General features: G+C 66.6%; 5 non-coding genes across 5 annotated transcripts; all 5 read left to right on the top strand.

Annotated features, from left to right (window-relative positions):
* Window positions 1–2,881: 2,881 nt before the first annotated feature.
* Window positions 2,882–3,000, top strand: LOC143273590 (5S ribosomal RNA). The gene has a single exon (XR_013051772.1). It is a non-coding gene; the product is annotated as a 5S ribosomal RNA (ribosomal RNA).
* Window positions 3,001–6,311: 3,311 nt separating this feature from the next.
* On the top strand, window positions 6,312–6,430 carry LOC143273579 (5S ribosomal RNA). Its single transcript, XR_013051761.1, has one exon. It is a non-coding gene; the product is annotated as a 5S ribosomal RNA (ribosomal RNA).
* Window positions 6,431–9,727: 3,297 nt separating this feature from the next.
* LOC143273568 (5S ribosomal RNA) lies at window positions 9,728–9,846 on the top strand. The gene has a single exon (XR_013051750.1). It is a non-coding gene; the product is annotated as a 5S ribosomal RNA (ribosomal RNA).
* A 3,306-nt stretch (window positions 9,847–13,152) lies between these two features.
* LOC143273594 (5S ribosomal RNA) lies at window positions 13,153–13,270 on the top strand. Its single transcript, XR_013051777.1, has one exon. It is a non-coding gene; the product is annotated as a 5S ribosomal RNA (ribosomal RNA).
* Window positions 13,271–16,573: 3,303 nt separating this feature from the next.
* Window positions 16,574–16,692, top strand: LOC143273557 (5S ribosomal RNA). Its single transcript, XR_013051739.1, has one exon. It is a non-coding gene; the product is annotated as a 5S ribosomal RNA (ribosomal RNA).
* The last annotated feature ends 1,620 nt before the right edge of the window (window positions 16,693–18,312 follow it).

The following is an 18,312-nucleotide window of genomic DNA, read 5'->3' as shown; positions in this document are numbered from 1 at the left end:
TTGGAAGCAGTCCCAGAGGAACCAGGCTCCCACCCGAGCCCTCCACCACGCCCACCTCCCCCACTAGGAGCCCCCACGGGATAGGGTGGTGGTGCCCAGGGGCGTGCCTACGGGCCTGCCTGCCTGCCTTCCTGCCTCCCTGAGTGTGTTAACTTTGGGTGCGTGCATAGGTGAGTAGGCCCGTGTGTGTGTGTGTGTGTGTGTGTGTGTGTGTGTGTGTGTGTGTGTGTTCAGGTCGGCCGCATTGTCATCCTGTGTGCCTGTGTAGCCTCATTCCTGCATCATTGAATGTTTTGTGTGTTGGGGGGGGGTATCTCACGCACGTGTATGTGTGTGTGTGTGTGTGTGTGTGTTCCTGCGGGCGCACACGCACGCGGGCCTCTGTGCCTGCAGGCACCCTGGCTCGTGCGTGGGTGTCTGTGTGTGTGCGCGTGCGTGCTTGCGTGCGTGCGTGCGTGTGCGGGGGCACACATGCCGAGTGTGTTTCCGTGTGGGCGAGCGTGTGTGTGGAGGTCTACGTGTGTGCGTGCATGAGTGTGAGTCCACGTGAAGCGGTGCCCTAGGGGGCTGCGACGTGTCCGTGGGTGTGGCTGCGCGTGTCGCCGGTGGGATGGGATGCCAGAGAGCCACAGTTGGTTGCTTCCCGAGCCCGACCCGAGGGGCCAAGGCCTGGGCGCAGGCCAGTAGAGGAGTCAGTCAGTAGTGCGGTGGCCGAGCAGAGCACCCGGGTCCAAGATGGGCCCGACCTGGAACCTAGTGGTCCCAGGGCAAGAGGAAGTCACAGGTCAGGCGCTGTCCCACTGAGGCGCCGGCGGTGCGGGAATTCTCGGGAATTCTCTGTCTGTCGCGGAAGCAGGTCCCCCAGAGCGGAGGGGTCCGTGCTGGGGTTTGAGAGGCCATCAGACCCCCGGCACACAGTCCGGTCCAGCCGCGCGACCTTCGTCGCGCCCGCTCAGACCCTTGGCTCTTCCTTGATGGAGGCAGCTTTGGATGGGTGCGTGGCCGGGTGGCCGGGTGGCCGGGTGGCAGGAAGAGAATTCTGGCCCCGAGACCCGCCTCTACCCCCAACGTCCACGGAGCTGAGCGACAAAGAGCCCCGTGTTCCAACCTGCCCTGGACATCCTTGCCCGTTTATGTGTGTGTGGCGAGGCTCGGGCTCCGTGTCTGGGTGTGGATGTGTGCACGAGTGTGCGCATGTTTGTGCCTCTGGTTTTGTACGCTCTGGCTTGGCTGTGCGGCCGTCCCTCCTTGCTAGAGCACGGGTGCTCGCTCCATCCAGTGAAGACAGACAGACAGACAGACAGACAGACTTTGTGGCTGCAGGGCCCTGCCCGAGCTGTCTCATCCATTGGCAAGGGAAGATGTAACCGAGGAGTTGGGGCCTAGACACACGCTTCCTTCCTCGTCCGGGACTCTCCAGAGGACAGTACTCTCCACAGGCAAGGTGGGAGGAGGCCCGCTGGCCGGGTGGGACCGAGGATAGATAGCCCAAGAGACGCCTGGCCCGGACGGGACCCGCCTCTGCCCCCACCGTGCACGCGCAGAGCGCCAAGACCCAAGTTCCAAGTTCGCTGGGACCCATGGGCGCAGGATCATCTTGCTCGCCTTCCAGCGAGACATTCTCCCTTCTCCCGGGCGGGCGGGCTGAGCGGGGCGGCTCATCATCATCGCCTCCGCCGCCGCCCCCGCCGCCGCCGCCGCCCCCGCCGCCCCCGCCGCTTCCCGGGGAGGGAGGCTTCTGCCACGGAGGAATGGATGGACGGGTTCTCCGTGGGGGTGGGGCGGGGGTGGGGGCAGAACCTGGAGCCCACGAGCTGGCATTCCAAGTTCCAGAGAGGGAACCAAGGTCCATCCAGGAGGTAGGGAAGGGTGTGTGAATGGGCGTGCATGTGTGTGTGTGTGCGCGTGTGTGTTTGTGCATGCGTGTGTGTGTGTGTGTGTGTGTTTGTGTGTGTGTCTGTCTGTCTGTGTCTGTCTGTGTCTCCTGGGGAGAGGAGGAAGAGGAGTAGGAAGGAGCAACGGGGGAGGAGGAGGAGGAGGAGAAGCCGACAGTTCCCCAAGGTGAGAGATGACAGTCGGTGCGAGCACCCCATCCGTCCAGGCACCACCTCGGGGCAGCACCGTCAGGAGGGTGAGCACCCTGTCTGGACGGGTGGATGACCCACCCGAAGGATCCGGCCGCCTTGCCTGCGCCTCCCTGGGCACCTCCCCTCCCCGGGAAGCCAGGAAAGAAAGTGGCAGAGCGCAGCCCGGGCAGGGCCACGAACCCCTCCTGCCACCCTCACCCCCACTCCCCACCCCCCCACCTCCACCTCCCCACCAGGACCCCCAAAGGCACAGAAATGGCCTGCAGGTCAGAGGAGGGCTCCAACCTGCCTGCCCCAAAGACCAGGGGCTGGCTACCTGGCAACGGGTGGGGCGAGTCGCGGAGCCAAGGCAGCCCCTGCCCTGGAAGGAAGAAGGTCCTGAGGCTTCAGCGCCCGCAGCCGTGGAAAGCCGAGCGGGGGAGCGGGAGGTGCGGGCGCGTGCACACCGGACCGGCCCGAGGCCCAGGGAGAGGGAGGAGCAGGCTTGCGGGCGAGCCAAGGTGCCAGGGACCCGCCGGGTGTGCCCGGTGGGAGAGTGCCGCCGGCCGATGAAGCAGGACCGGGAGAGGAGAAGGTCCCGGGGAAACGCTGGCCACTGCCGGCCCTGGGCCCCCGCTGCGGGCCACGGACCACGGGCCACGGAGGCGGGCAGAGGGCTGAGGAGGGCCTCGCTGGCGTGCCGTCGCGTTCAGGGTGGGGCGCGAGCCGGGCTCCGGGGCGGCGGGTGGGTGGGTGAGCTGCTGAGGGCAGCGGCGGAGGTGAGGCTCTTGAGGCTCCGCGGACCGGGCGCCGTCGTCTACGGCCATACCACCCTGAACGCGCCCGATCTCGTCTGATCTCGGAAGCTAAGCAGGGTCGGGCCTGGTTAGTACTTGGATGGGAGACCGCCTGGGAATACCGGGTGCTGTAGGCTTTTTTTGCCTTTGCCCCTTTTGGCCTTTGAAAGGCAGGCCCTTTGCGGCCGCGGGCCCCCATGGGGCGGGCCCCGGGACCCCTCCGCCTCCCCCTCCCCCTCCCCTTCGCCCGCAAGGCTGCCAATTCGCCCGGCCATCGCAGCCCTCAGGCACGCTGCCAACCCACCGGGGGAAACACCCGAGTGGGGATCCCAGGACCCCAGAAGAAGCTAAGATTCACATGAGAGAGGCAGGTCTCGCCTGACAGGCAGCCCAGGCTAGCCTTGCCCTCCAACAACCGGGGCTCCATCGCACCTGGCTGCCTGCCTGGCTCCACAGGCGGGGGTCTGGGAGGAGGACACTCCGGGTCCCGGCACGGGGATGGGGTGGGGGGACAGATCCGCCCACCACCTCCACACAGCCCACCGCTTGGAAGCAGTCCCAGAGGAACCAGGCTCCCACCCGAGCCCTCCACCACGCCCACCTCCCCCACTAGGAGCCCCCACGGGATAGGGTGGTGGTGCCCAGGGGCGTGCCTACGGGCCTGCCTGCCTGCCTTCCTGCCTCCCTGAGTGTGTTAACTTTGGGTGCGTGCATAGGTGAGTAGGCCCGTGTGTGTGTGTGTGTGTGTGTGTGTGTGTGTGTGTGTGTGTGTGTTCAGGTCGGCCGCATTGTCATCCTGTGTGCCTGTGTAGCCTCATTCCTGCATCATTGAATGTTTTGTGTGTTGGGGGGGGTATCTCACGCACGTGTATGTGTGTGTGTGTGTGTGTGTGTGTGTGTGTTCCTGCGGGCGCACACGCACGCGGGCCTCTGTGCCTGCAGGCACCCTGGCTCGTGCGTGGGTGTCTGTGTGTGTGCGCGTGCGTGCTTGCGTGCGTGCGTGCGTGTGCGGGGGCACACATGCCGAGTGTGTTTCCGTGTGGGCGAGCGTGTGTGTGGAGGTCTACGTGTGTGCGTGCATGAGTGTGAGTCCACGTGAAGCGGTGCCCTAGGGGGCTGCGACGTGTCCGTGGGTGTGGCTGCGCGTGTCGCCGGTGGGATGGGATGCCAGAGAGCCACAGTTGGTTGCTTCCCGAGCCCGACCCGAGGGGCCAAGGCCTGGGCGCAGGCCAGTAGAGGAGTCAGTCAGTAGTGCGGTGGCCGAGCAGAGCACCCGGGTCCAAGATGGGCCCGACCTGGAACCTAGTGGTCCCAGGGCAAGAGGAAGTCACAGGTCAGGCGCTGTCCCACTGAGGCGCCGGCGGTGCGGGAATTCTCGGGAATTCTCTGTCTGTCGCGGAAGCAGGTCCCCCAGAGCGGAGGGGTCCGTGCTGGGGTTTGAGAGGCCATCAGACCCCCGGCACACAGTCCGGTCCAGCCGCGCGACCTTCGTCGCGCCCGCTCAGACCCTTGGCTCTTCCTTGATGGAGGCAGCTTTGGATGGGTGCGTGGCCGGGTGGCCGGGTGGCCAGGTGGCAGGAAGAGAATTCTGGCCCCGTGACCCGCCTCTACCCCCAACGTCCACGGAGCTGAGCGACAAAGAGCCCCGTGTTCCAACCTGCCCTGGACATCCTTGCCCGTTTATGTGTGTGTGGCGAGGCTCGGGCTCCGTGTCTGGGTGTGGATGTGTGCACGAGTGTGCGCATGTTTGTGCCTCTGGTTTTGTACGCTCTGGCTTGGCTGTGCGGCCGTCCCTCCTTGCTAGAGCACGGGTGCTCGCTCCATCCAGTGAAGACAGACAGACAGACAGACAGACAGACAGACTTTGTGGCTGCAGGGCCCTGCCCGAGCTGTCTCATCCATTGGCAAGGGAAGATGTAACCGAGGAGTTGGGGCCTAGACACACGCTTCCTTCCTCGTCCGGGACTCTCCAGAGGACAGTCCTCTCCACAGGCAAGGTGGGAGGAGGCCCGCTGGCCGGGTGGGACCGAGGATAGATAGCCCAAGAGACGCCTGGCCCGGACGGGACCCGCCTCTGCCCCCACCGTGCACGCGCAGAGCGCCAAGACCCAAGTTCCAAGTTCGCTGAAACCCATGGGCGCAGGATCATCTTGCGCGCCTTCCAGCGAGACATTCTCCCTTCTCCCGGGCGGGCTGAGCGGGGCGGCTCATCATCGCCGCCGCGGCCCCCGCCGCCGCCGCCGCCGCCGCCGCCGCCGCCGCCGCCCCCGCCGCCCCCGCCGCTTCCCGGGGAGGGAGGCTTCTGCCACGGAGGAATGGATGGACGGGTTCTCCGTGGGGGTGGGGCGGGGGTGGGGGCAGAACCTGGAGCCCACGAGCTGGCATTCCAAGTTCCAGAGAGGGAACCAAGGTCCATCCAGGAGGTAGGGAAGGGTGTGTGAATGGGCGTGCATGTGTGTGTGTGTGCGCGTGTGTGTTTGTGCATGCGTGTGTGTGTGTGTGTGTGTGTGTTTGTGTGTGTGTCTGTCTGTCTGTGTCTGTCTGTGTCTCCTGGGGAGAGGAGGAAGAGGAGTAGGAAGGAGCAACGGGGGAGGAGGAGGAGGAGGAGAAGCCGACAGTTCCCCAAGGTGAGAGATGACAGTCGGTGCGAGCACCCCATCCGTCCAGGCACCACCTCGGGGCAGCACCGTCAGGAGGGTGAGCACCCTGTCTGGACGGGTGGATGACCCACCCGAAGGATCCGGCCGCCTTGCCTGCGCCTCCCTGGGCACCTCCCCTCCCCGGGAAGCCAGGAAAGAAAGTGGCAGAGCGCAGCCCGGGCAGGGCCACGAACCCCTCCTGCCACCCTCACCCCCACTCCCCACCCCCCCCACCTCCACCTCCCCACCAGGACCCCCAAAGGCACAGAAATGGCCTGCAGGTCAGAGGAGGGCTCCAACCTGCCTGCCCCAAAGACCAGGGGCTGGCTACCTGGCAACGGGTGGGGCGAGTCGCGGAGCCAAGGCAGCCCCTGCCCTGGAAGGAAGAAGGTCCTGAGGCTTCAGCGCCCGCAGCCGTGGAAAGCCGAGCGGGGGAGCGGGAGGTGCGGGCGCGTGCACACCGGACCCGCCCGAGGCCCAGGGAGAGGGAGGAGCAGGCTTGCGGGCGAGCCAAGGTGCCAGGGGCCCGCCGGGTGTGCCCGGTGGGAGAGTGCCGCCGGCCGATGAAGCAGGACCGGGAGAGGAGAAGGTCCCGGGGAAACGCTGGCCACTGCCGGCCCTGGGCCCCCGCTGCGGGCCACGGACCACGGGCCACGGAGGCGGGCAGAGGGCTGAGGAGGGCCTCGCTGGCGTGCCGTCGCGTTCAGGGTGGGGCGCGAGCCGGGCTCCGGGGCGGCGGGTGGGTGGGTGAGCTGCTGAGGGCAGCGGCGGAGGTGAGGCTCTTGAGGCTCCGCGGACCGGGCGCCGTCGTCTACGGCCATACCACCCTGAACGCGCCCGATCTCGTCTGATCTCGGAAGCTAAGCAGGGTCGGGCCTGGTTAGTACTTGGATGGGAGACCGCCTGGGAATACCGGGTGCTGTAGGCTTTTTTTGCCTTTGCCCCTTTTGGCCTTTGAAAGGCAGGCCCTTTGCGGCCGCGGGCCCCCATGGGGCGGGCCCCGGGACCCCTCCGCCTCCCCCTCCCCCTCCCCTTCGCCCGCAAGGCTGCCAATTCGCCCGGCCATCGCAGCCCTCAGGCACGCTGCCAACCCACCGGGGGAAACACCCGAGTGGGGATCCCAGGACCCCAGAAGAAGCTAAGATTCACATGAGAGAGGCAGGTCTCGCCTGACAGGCAGCCCAGGCTAGCCTTGCCCTCCAACAACCGGGGCTCCATCGCACCTGGCTGCCTGCCTGGCTCCACAGGCGGGGGTCTGGGAGGAGGACACTCCGGGTCCCGGCACGGGGATGGGGTGGGGGGACAGATCCGCCCACCACCTCCACACAGCCCACCGCTTGGAAGCAGTCCCAGAGGAACCAGGCTCCCACCCGAGCCCTCCACCACGCCCACCTCCCCCACTAGGAGCCCCCACGGGATAGGGTGGTGGTGCCCAGGGGCGTGCCTACGGGCCTGCCTGCCTGCCTTCCTGCCTCCCTGAGTGTGTTAACTTTGGGTGCGTGCATAGGTGAGTAGGCCCGTGTGTGTGTGTGTGTGTGTGTGTGTGTGTGTTCAGGTCGGCCGCATTGTCATCCTGTGTGCCTGTGTAGCCTCATTCCTGCATCATTGAATGTTTTGTGTGTTGGGGGGGGTATCTCACGCACGTGTATGTGTGTGTGTGTGTGTGTGTGTGTGTGTGTGTGTTCCTGCGGGCGCACACGCACGCGGGCCTCTGTGCCTGCAGGCACCCTGGCTCGTGCGTGGGTGTCTGTGTGTGTGCGCGTGCGTGCTTGCGTGCGTGCGTGCGTGTGCGGGGGCACACATGCCGAGTGTGTTTCCGTGTGGGCGAGCGTGTGTGTGGAGGTCTACGTGTGTGCGTGCATGAGTGTGAGTCCACGTGAAGCGGTGCCCTAGGGGGCTGCGACGTGTCCGTGGGTGTGGCTGCGCGTGTCGCCGGTGGGATGGGATGCCAGAGAGCCACAGTTGGTTGCTTCCCGAGCCCGACCCGAGGGGCCAAGGCCTGGGCGCAGGCCAGTAGAGGAGTCAGTCAGTAGTGCGGTGGCCGAGCAGAGCACCCGGGTCCAAGATGGGCCCGACCTGGAACCTAGTGGTCCCAGGGCAAGAGGAAGTCACAGGTCAGGCGCTGTCCCACTGAGGCGCCGGCGGTGCGGGAATTCTCGGGAATTCTCTGTCTGTCGCGGAAGCAGGTCCCCCAGAGCGGAGGGGTCCGTGCTGGGGTTTGAGAGGCCATCAGACCCCCGGCACACAGTCCGGTCCAGCCGCGCGACCTTCGTCGCGCCCGCTCAGACCCTTGGCTCTTCCTTGATGGAGGCAGCTTTGGATGGGTGCGTGGCCGGGTGGCCGGGTGGCCAGGTGGCAGGAAGAGAATTCTGGCCCCGTGACCCGCCTCTACCCCCAACGTCCACGGAGCTGAGCGCCAAAGAGCCCCGTGTTCCAACCTGCCCTGGACATCCTTGCCCGTTTATGTGTGTGTGGCGAGGCTCGGGCTCCGTGTCTGGGTGTGGATGTGTGCACGAGTGTGCGCATGTTTGTGCCTCTGGTTTTGTACGCTCTGGCTTGGCTGTGCGGCCGTCCCTCCTTGCTAGAGCACGGGTGCTCGCTCCATCCAGTGAAGACAGACAGACAGACAGACAGACAGACTTTGTGGCTGCAGGGCCCTGCCCGAGCTGTCTCATCCATTGGCAAGGGAAGATGTAACCGAGGAGTCGGGGCCTAGACACACGCTTCCTTCCTCGTCCGGGACTCTCCAGAGGACAGTACTCTCCACAGGCAAGGTGGGAGGAGGCCCGCTGGCCGGGTGGGACCGAGGATAGATAGCCCAAGAGACGCCTGGCCCGGACGGGACCCGCCTCTGCCCCCACCGTGCACGCGCAGAGCGCCAAGACCCAAGTTCCAAGTTCGCTGGGACCCATGGGCGCAGGATCATCTTGCTCGCCTTCCAGCGAGACATTCTCCCTTCTCCCGGGCGGGCGGGCTGAGCGGGGCGGCTCATCATCATCGCCTCCGCCGCCGCCCCCGCCGCCGCCGCCGCCCCCGCCGCCCCCGCCGCTTCCCGGGGAGGGAGGCTTCTGCCACGGAGGAATGGATGGACGGGTTCTCCGTGGGGGTGGGGCGGGGGTGGGGGCAGAACCTGGAGCCCACGAGCTGGCATTCCAAGTTCCAGAGAGGGAACCAAGGTCCATCCAGGAGGTAGGGAAGGGTGTGTGAATGGGCGTGCATGTGTGTGTGTGTGCGCGTGTGTGTTTGTGCATGCGTGTGTGTGTGTGTGTGTGTGTGTGTGTTTGTGTGTGTGACTGTCTGTCTGTGACTGTCTGTGTCTCCTGGGGAGAGGAGGAAGAGGAGTAGGAAGGAGCAACGGGGGGGAGGAGGAGGAGGAGGAGGAGGAGAAGCCGACAGTTCCCCAAGGTGAGAGATGACAGTCGGTGCGAGCACCCCATCCGTCCAGGCACCACCTCGGGGCAGCACCGTCAGGAGGGTGAGCACCCTGTCTGGACCGGTGGATGACCCACCCGAAGGATCCGGCCGCCTTGCCTGCGCCTCCCTGGGCACCTCCCCTCCCCGGGAAGCCAGGAAAGAAAGTGGCAGAGCGCAGCCCGGGCAGGGCCACGAACCCCTCCTGCCACCCTCACCCCCACTCCCCACCCCCCCACCTCCACCTCCCCACCAGGACCCCCAAAGGCACAGAAATGGCCTGCAGGTCAGAGGAGGGCTCCAACCTGCCTGCCCCAAAGACCAGGGGCTGGCTACCTGGCAACGGGTGGGGCGAGTCGCGGAGCCAAGGCAGCCCCTGCCCTGGAAGGAAGAAGGTCCTGAGGCTTCAGCGCCCGCAGCCGTGGAAAGCCGAGCGGGGGAGCGGGAGGTGCGGGCGCGTGCACACCGGACCGGCCCGAGGCCCAGGGAGAGGGAGGAGCAGGCTTGCGGGCGAGCCAAGGTGCCAGGGGCCCGCCGGGTGTGCCCGGTGGGAGAGTGCCGCCGGCCGATGAAGCAGGACCGGGAGAGGAGAAGGTCCCGGGGAAACGCTGGCCACTGCCGGCCCTGGGCCCCCGCTGCGGGCCACGGACCACGGGCCACGGAGGCGGGCAGAGGGCTGAGGAGGGCCTCGCTGGCGTGCCGTCGCGTTCAGGGTGGGGCGCGAGCCGGGCTCCGGGGCGGCGGGTGGGTGGGTGAGCTGCTGAGGGCAGCGGCGGAGGTGAGGCTCTTGAGGCTCCGCGGACCGGGCGCCGTCGTCTACGGCCATACCACCCTGAACGCGCCCGATCTCGTCTGATCTCGGAAGCTAAGCAGGGTCGGGCCTGGTTAGTACTTGGATGGGAGACCGCCTGGGAATACCGGGTGCTGTAGGCTTTTTTTGCCTTTGCCCCTTTTGGCCTTTGAAAGGCAGGCCCTTTGCGGCCGCGGGCCCCCATGGGGCGGGCCCCGGGACCCCTCCGCCTCCCCCTCCCCCTCCCCTTCGCCCGCAAGGCTGCCAATTCGCCCGGCCATCGCAGCCCTCAGGCACGCTGCCAACCCACCGGGGGAAACACCCGAGTGGGGATCCCAGGACCCCAGAAGAAGCTAAGATTCACATGAGAGAGGCAGGTCTCGCCTGACAGGCAGCCCAGGCTAGCCTTGCCCTCCAACAACCGGGGCTCCATCGCACCTGGCTGCCTGCCTGGCTCCACAGGCGGGGGTCTGGGAGGAGGACACTCCGGGTCCCGGCACGGGGATGGGGTGGGGGGACAGATCCGCCCACCACCTCCAAACAGCCCACCGCTTGGAAGCAGTCCCAGAGGAACCAGGCTCCCACCCGAGCCCTCCACCACGCCCACCTCCCCCACTAGGAGCCCCCACGGGATAGGGTGGTGGTGCCCAGGGGCGTGCCTACGGGCCTGCCTGCCTGCCTTCCTGCCTCCCTGAGTGTGTTAACTTTGGGTGCGTGCATAGGTGAGTAGGCCCGTGTGTGTGTGTGTGTGTGTGTGTGTGTGTGTGTGTGTGTGTGTTCAGGTCGGCCACATTGTCATCCTGTGTGCCTGTGTAGCCTCATTCCTGCATCATTGAATGTTTTGTGTGTTGGGGGGGGTATCTCACGCACGTGTATGTGTGTGTGTGTGTGTGTGTGTGTGTGTGTGTGTGTGTGTGTGTGTTCCTGCGGGCGCACACGCACGCGGGCCTCTGTGCCTGCAGGCACCCTGGCTCGTGCATGGGTGTCTGTGTGTGTGCGCGTGCGTGCTTGCGTGCGTGCGTGCGTGTGCGGGGGCACACATGCCGAGTGTGTTTCCGTGTGGGCGAGCGTGTGTGTGGAGGTCTACGTGTGTGCGTGCATGAGTGTGAGTCCACGTGAAGCGGTGCCCTAGGGGGCTGCGACGTGTCCGTGGGTGTGGCTGCGCGTGTCGCCGGTGGGATGGGATGCCAGAGAGCCACAGTTGGTTGCTTCCCGAGCCCGACCCGAGGGGCCAAGGCCTGGGCGCAGGCCAGTAGAGGAGTCAGTCAGTAGTGCGGTGGCCGAGCAGAGCACCCGGGTCCAAGATGGGCCCGACCTGGAACCTAGTGGTCCCAGGGCAAGAGGAAGTCACAGGTCAGGCGCTGTCCCACTGAGGCGCCGGCGGTGCGGGAATTCTCGGGAATTCTCTGTCTGTCGCGGAAGCAGGTCCCCCAGAGCGGAGGGGTCCGTGCTGGGGTTTGAGAGGCCATCAGACCCCCGGCACACAGTCCGGTCCAGCCGCGCGACCTTCGTCGCGCCCGCTCAGACCCTTGGCTCTTCCTTGATGGAGGCAGCTTTGGATGGGTGCGTGGCCGGGTGGCCGGGTGGCCAGGTGGCAGGAAGAGAATTCTGGCCCCGTGACCCGCCTCTACCCCCAACGTCCACGGAGCTGAGCGACAAAGAGCCCCGTGTTCCAACCTGCCCTGGACATCCTTGCCCGTTTATGTGTGTGTGGCGAGGCTCGGGCTCCGTGTCTGGGTGTGGATGTGTGCACGAGTGTGCGCATGTTTGTGCCTCTGGTTTTGTACGCTCTGGCTTGGCTGTGCGGCCGTCCCTCCTTGCTAGAGCACGGGTGCTCGCTCCATCCAGTGAAGACAGACAGACAGACAGACAGACTTTGTGGCTGCAGGGCCCTGCCCGAGCTGTCTCATCCATTGGCAAGGGAAGATGTTCCCGAGGAGTCGGGGCCTAGACACACGCTTCCTTCCTCGTCCGGAATCTCCAGAGGACAGTACTCTCCACAGGCAAGGTGGGAGGAGGCCCGCTGGCCGGGTGGGACCGAGGATAGATAGTCCAAGAGACGCCTGGCCCGGACGGGACCCGCCTCTGCCCCCACCGTGCACGCGCAGAGCGCCAAGACCCAAGTTCCAAGTTCGCTGGGACCCATGGGCGCAGGATCATCTTGCGCGCCTTCCAGCGAGACATTCTCCCTTCTCCCGGGCGGGCGGGCTGAGCGGGGCGGCTCATCATCGCCGCCGCGGCCCCCGCCGCCGCCGCCGCCGCCGCCCCCGCCGCCCCCGCCGCTTCCCGGGGAGGGAGGCTTCTGCCACGGAGGAATGGATGGACGGGTTCTCCGTGGGGGTGGGGCGGGGGTGGGGGCAGAACCTGGAGCCCACGAGCTGGCATTCCAAGTTCCAGAGAGGGAACCAAGGTCCATCCAGGAGGTAGGGAAGGGTGTGTGAATGGGCGTGCATGTGTGTGTGTGTGCGCGTGTGTGTTTGTGCATGCGTGTGTGTGTGTGTGTGTGTGTGTTTGTGTGTGTGTCTGTCTGTCTGTGTCTGTCTGTGTCTCCTGGGGAGAGGAGGAAGAGGAGTAGGAAGGAGCAACGGGGGAGGAGGAGGAGGAGGAGAAGCCGACAGTTCCCCAAGGTGAGAGATGACAGTCGGTGCGAGCACCCCATCCGTCCAGGCACCACCTCGGGGCAGCACCGTCAGGAGGGTGAGCACCCTGTCTGGACGGGTGGATGACCCACCCGAAGGATCCGGCCGCCTTGCCTGCGCCTCCCTGGGCACCTCCCCTCCCCGGGAAGCCAGGAAAGAAAGTGGCAGAGCGCAGCCCGGGCAGGGCCACGAACCCCTCCTGCCACCCTCACCCCCACTCCCCACCCCCCCCACCTCCACCTCCCCACCAGGACCCCCAAAGGCACAGAAATGGCCTGCAGGTCAGAGGAGGGCTCCAACCTGCCTGCCCCAAAGACCAGGGGCTGGCTACCTGGCAACGGGTGGGGGCGAGTCGCGGAGCCAAGGCAGCCCCTGCCCTGGAAGGAAGAAGGTCCTGAGGCTTCAGCGCCCGCAGCCGTGGAAAGCCGAGCGGGGGAGCGGGAGGTGCGGGCGCGTGCACACCGGACCGGCCCGAGGCCCAGGGAGAGGGAGGAGCAGGCTTGCGGGCGAGCCAAGGTGCCAGGGGCCCGCCGGGTGTGCCCGGTGGGAGAGTGCCGCCGGCCGATGAAGCAGGACCGGGAGAGGAGAAGGTCCCGGGGAAACGCTGGCCACTGCCGGCCCTGGGCCCCCGCTGCGGGCCACGGACCACGGGCCACGGACGCGGGCAGAGGGCTGAGGAGGGCCTCGCTGGCGTGCCGTCGCGTTCAGGGTGGGGCGCGAGCCGGGCTCCGGGGCGGCGGGTGGGTGGGTGAGCTGCTGAGGGCAGCGGCGGAGGTGAGGCTCTTGAGGCTCCGCGGACCGGGCGCCGTCGTCTACGGCCATACCACCCTGAACGCGCCCGATCTCGTCTGATCTCGGAAGCTAAGCAGGGTCGGGCCTGGTTGTACTTGGATGGGAGACCGCCTGGGAATACCGGGTGCTGTAGGCTTTTTTTGCCTTTGCCCCTTTTGGCCTTTGAAAGGCAGGCCCTTTGCGGCCGCGGGCCCCCATGGGGCGGGCCCCGGGACCCCTCCGCCTCCCCCTCCCCCCTCCCCTTCGCCCGCAAGGCTGCCAATTCGCCCGGCCATCGCAGCCCTCAGGCACGCTGCCAACCCACCGGGGGAAACACCCGAGTGGGGATCCCAGGACCCCAGAAGAAGCTAAGATTCACATGAGAGAGGCAGGTCTCGCCTGACAGGCAGCCCAGGCTAGCCTTGCCCTCCAACAACCGGGGCTCCATCGCACCTGGCTGCCTGCCTGGCTCCACAGGCGGGGGTCTGGGAGGAGGACACTCCGGGTCCCGGCACGGGGATGGGGTGGGGGGACAGATCCGCCCACCACCTCCAAACAGCCCACCGCTTGGAAGCAGTCCCAGAGGAACCAGGCTCCCACCCGAGCCCTCCACCACGCCCACCTCCCCCACTAGGAGCCCCCACGGGATAGGGTGGTGGTGCCCAGGGGCGTGCCTACGGGCCCTGCCTGCCTGCCTTCCTGCCTCCCTGAGTGTGTTAACTTTGGGTGCGTGCATAGGTGAGTAGGCCCGTGTGTGTGTGTGTGTGTGTGTGTGTGTGTGTGTGTGTGTGTTCAGGTCGGCCACATTGTCATCCTGTGTGCCTGTGTAGCCTCATTCCTGCATCATTGAATGTTTTGTGTGTTGGGGGGGGTATCTCACGCACGTGTATGTGTGTGTGTGTGTGTGTGTGTGTGTGTGTGTGTGTGTGTTCCTGCGGGCGCACACGCACGCGGGCCTCTGTGCCTGCAGGCACCCTGGCTCGTGCATGGGTGTCTGTGTGTGTGTGCGCGTGCGTGCTTGCGTGCGTGCGTGCGTGTGCGGGGGCACACATGCCGAGTGTGTTTCCGTGTGGGCGAGCGTGTGTGTGGAGGTCTACGTGTGTGCGTGCATGAGTGTGAGTCCACGTGAAGCGGTGCCCTAGGGGGCTGCGACGTGTCCGTGGGTGTGGCTGCGCGTGTCGCCGGTGGGATGGGATGCCAGAGAGCCACAGTTGGTTGCTTCCCGAGCCCGACCCGAGGGGCCAAGGCCTGGGCGCAGGCCAGTAGAGGAGTCAGTCAGTAGTGCGGTGGCCGAGCAGAGCACCCGGGTCCAAGATGGGCCCGACCTGGAACCTAGTGGTCCCAGGGCAAGAGGAAGTCACAGGTCAGGCGCTGTCCCACTGAGGCGCCGGCGGTGCGGGAATTCTCGGGAATTCTCTGTCTGTCGCGGAAGCAGGTCCCCCAGAGCGGAGGGGTCCGTGCTGGGGTTTGAGAGGCCATCAGACCCCCGGCACACAGTCCGGTCCAGCCGCGCGACCTTCGTCGCGCCCGCTCAGACCCTTGGCTCTTCCTTGATGGAGGCAGCTTTGGATGGGTGCGTGGCCGGGTGGCCGGGTGGCCAGGTGGCAGGAAGAGAATTCTGGCCCCGTGACCCGCCTCTACCCCCAACGTCCACGGAGCTGAGCGACAAAGAGCCCCGTGTTCCAACCTGCCCTGGACATCCTTGCCCGTTTATGTGTGTGTGGCGAGGCTCGGGCTCCGTGTCTGGGTGTGGATGTGTGCACGAGTGTGCGCATGTTTGTGCCTCTGGTTTTGTACGCTCTGGCTTGGCTGTGCGGCCGTCCCTCCTTGCTAGAGCACGGGTGCTCGCTCCATCCAGTGAAGACAGACAGACAGACAGACAGACTTTGTGGCTGCAGGGCCCTGCCCGAGCTGTCTCATCCATTGGCAAGGGAAGATGTTCCCGAGGAGTCGGGGCCTAGACACACGCTTCCTTCCTCGTCCGGAATCTCCAGAGGACAGTACTCTCCACAGGCAAGGTGGGAGGAGGCCCGCTGGCCGGGTGGGACCGAGGATAGATAGTCCAAGAGACGCCTGGCCCGGACGGGACCCGCCTCTGCCCCCACCGTGCACGCGCAGAGCGCCAAGACCCAAGTTCCAAGTTCGCTGGGACCCATGGGCGCAGGATCATCTTGCGCGCCTTCCAGCGAGACATTCTCCCTTCTCCCGGGCGGGCGGGCTGAGCGGGGCGGCTCATCATCGCCGCCGCGGCCCCCGCCGCCGCCGCCGCCGCCGCCCCCCGCCGCCCCGCCGCTTCCCGGGGAGGGAGGCTTCTGCCACGGAGGAATGGATGGACGGGTTCTCCGTGGGGGTGGGGCGGGGGTGGGGGCAGAACCTGGAGCCCACGAGCTGGCATTCCAAGTTCCAGAGAGGGAACCAAGGTCCATCCAGGAGGTAGGGAAGGGTGTGTGAATGGGCGTGCATGTGTGTGTGTGTGCGCGTGTGTGTTTGTGCATGCGTGTGTGTGTGTGTGTGTGTGTGTTTGTGTGTGTGTCTGTCTGTCTGTGTCTGTCTGTGTCTCCTGGGGAGAGGAGGAAGAGGAGTAGGAAGGAGCAACGGGGGAGGAGGAGGAGGAGGAGAAGCCGACAGTTCCCCAAGGTGAGAGATGACAGTCGGTGCGAGCACCCCATCCGTCCAGGCACCACCTCGGGGCAGCACCGTCAGGAGGGTGAGCACCCTGTCTGGACGGGTGGATGACCCACCCGAAGGATCCGGCCGCCTTGCCTGCGCCTCCCTGGGCACCTCCCCTCCCCGGGAAGCCAGGAAAGAAAGTGGCAGAGCGCAGCCCGGGCAGGGCCACGAACCCCTCCTGCCACCCTCACCCCCACTCCCCACCCCCCCCACCTCCACCTCCCCACCAGGACCCCCAAAGGCACAGAAATGGCCTGCAGGTCAGAGGAGGGCTCCAACCTGCCTGCCCCAAAGACCAGGGGCTGGCTACCTGGCAACGGGTGGGGCGAGTCGCGGAGCCAAGGCAGCCCCTGCCCTGGAAGGAAGAAGGTCCTGAGGCTTCAGCGCCCGCAGCCGTGGAAAGCCGAGCGGGGGGAGCGGGAGGTGCGGGCGCGTGCACACCGGACCGGCCCGAGGCCCAGGGAGAGGGAGGAGCAGGCTTGCGGGCGAGCCAAGGTGCCAGGGGCCCCGCCGGGTGTGCCCGGTGGGAGAGTGCCGCCGGCCGATGAAGCAGGACCGGGAGAGGAGAAGGTCCCGGGGAAACGCTGGCCACTGCCGGCCCTGGGCCCCCGCTGCGGGCCACGGACCACGGGCCACGGACGCGGGCAGAGGGCTGAGGAGGGCCTCGCTGGCGTGCCGTCGCGTTCAGGGTGGGGCGCGAGCCGGGCTCCGGGGCGGCGGGTGGGTGGGTGAGCTGCTGAGGGCAGCGGCGGAGGTGAGGCTCTTGAGGCTCCGCGGACCGGGCGCCGTCGTCTACGGCCATACCACCCTGAACGCGCCCGATCTCGTCTGATCTCGGAAGCTAAGCAGGGTCGGGCCTGGTTAGTACTTGGATGGGAGACCGCCTGGGAATACCGGGTGCTGTAGGCTTTTTTTGCCTTTGCCCCTTTTGGCCTTTGAAAGGCAGGCCCTTTGCGGCCGCGGGCCCCCATGGGGCGGGCCCCGGGACCCCTCCGCCCTCCCCCTCCCCCTCCCCTTCGCCCGCAAGGCTGCCAATTCGCCCGGCCATCGCAGCCCTCAGGCACGCTGCCAACCCACCGGGGGAAACACCCGAGTGGGGATCCCAGGACCCCAGAAGAAGCTAAGATTCACATGAGAGAGGCAGGTCTCGCCTGACAGGCAGCCCAGGCTAGCCTTGCCCTCCAACAACCGGGGCTCCATCGCACCTGGCTGCCTGCCTGGCTCCACAGGCGGGGGTCTGGGAGGAGGACACTCCGGGTCCCGGCACGGGGATGGGGTGGGGGGACAGATCCGCCCACCACCTCCAAACAGCCCACCGCTTGGAAGCAGTCCCAGAGGAACCAGGCTCCCACCCGAGCCCTCCACCACGCCCACCTCCCCCACTAGGAGCCCCCACGGGGATAGGGTGGTGGTGCCCAGGGGCGTGCCTACGGGCCTGCCTGCCTGCCTTCCTGCCTCCCTGAGTGTGTTAACTTTGGGTGCGTGCATAGGTGAGTAGGCCCGTGTGTGTGTGTGTGTGTGTGTGTATGTGTGTGTGTGTGTGTGTGTGTTCAGGTCGGCCACATTGTCATCCTGTGTGCCTGTGTAGCCTCATTCCTGCATCATTGAATGTTTTGTGTGTTGGGGGGGGTATCTCACGCACGTGTATGTGTGTGTGTGTGTGTGTGTGTGTGTGTGTGTGTGTGTGTGTGTGTTCCTGCGGGCGCACACGCACGCGGGCCTCTGTGCCTGCAGGCACCCTGGCTCGTGCATGGGTGTCTGTGTGTGTGCGCGTGCGTGCTTGCGTGCGTGCGTGCGTGTGCGGGGGCACACATGCCGAGTGTGTTTCCGTGTGGGCGAGCGTGTGTGTGGAGGTCTACGTGTGTGCGTGCATGAGTGTGAGTCCACGTGAAGCGGTGCCCTAGGGGGCTGCGACGTGTCCGTGGGTGTGGCTGCGCGTGTCGCCGGTGGGATGGGATGCCAGAGAGCCACAGTTGGTTGCTTCCCGAGCCCGACCCGAGGGGCCAAGGCCTGGGCGCAGGCCAGTAGAGGAGTCAGTCAGTAGTGCGGTGGCCGAGCAGAGCACCCGGGTCCAAGATGGGCCCGACCTGGAACCTAGTGGTCCCAGGGCAAGAGGAAGTCACAGGTCAGGCGCTGTCCCACTGAGGCGCCGGCGGTGCGGGAATTCTCGGGAATTCTCTGTCTGTCGCGGAAGCAGGTCCCCCAGAGCGGAGGGGTCCGTGCTGGGGTTTGAGAGGCCATCAGACCCCCGGCACACAGTCCGGTCCAGCCGCGCGACCTTCGTCGCGCCCGCTCAGACCCTTGGCTCTTCCTTGATGGAGGCAGCTTTGGATGGGTGCGTGGCCGGGTGGCCGGGTGGCCAGGTGGCAGGAAGAGAATTCTGGCCCCGTGACCCGCCTCTACCCCCAACGTCCACGGAGCTGAGCGACAAAGAGCCCCGTGTTCCAACCTGCCCTGGACATCCTTGCCCGTTTATGTGTGTGTGTGGCGAGGCTCGGGCTCCGTGTCTGGGTGTGGATGTGTGCACGA

This window comes from Peromyscus maniculatus, chromosome 5 (genome assembly GCF_049852395.1).
Source record: "Peromyscus maniculatus bairdii isolate BWxNUB_F1_BW_parent chromosome 5, HU_Pman_BW_mat_3.1, whole genome shotgun sequence".
Taxonomy (NCBI): Eukaryota; Metazoa; Chordata; class Mammalia; order Rodentia; family Cricetidae; genus Peromyscus; species Peromyscus maniculatus.
This window is presented reverse-complemented; position numbering and strand designations above follow the sequence as displayed.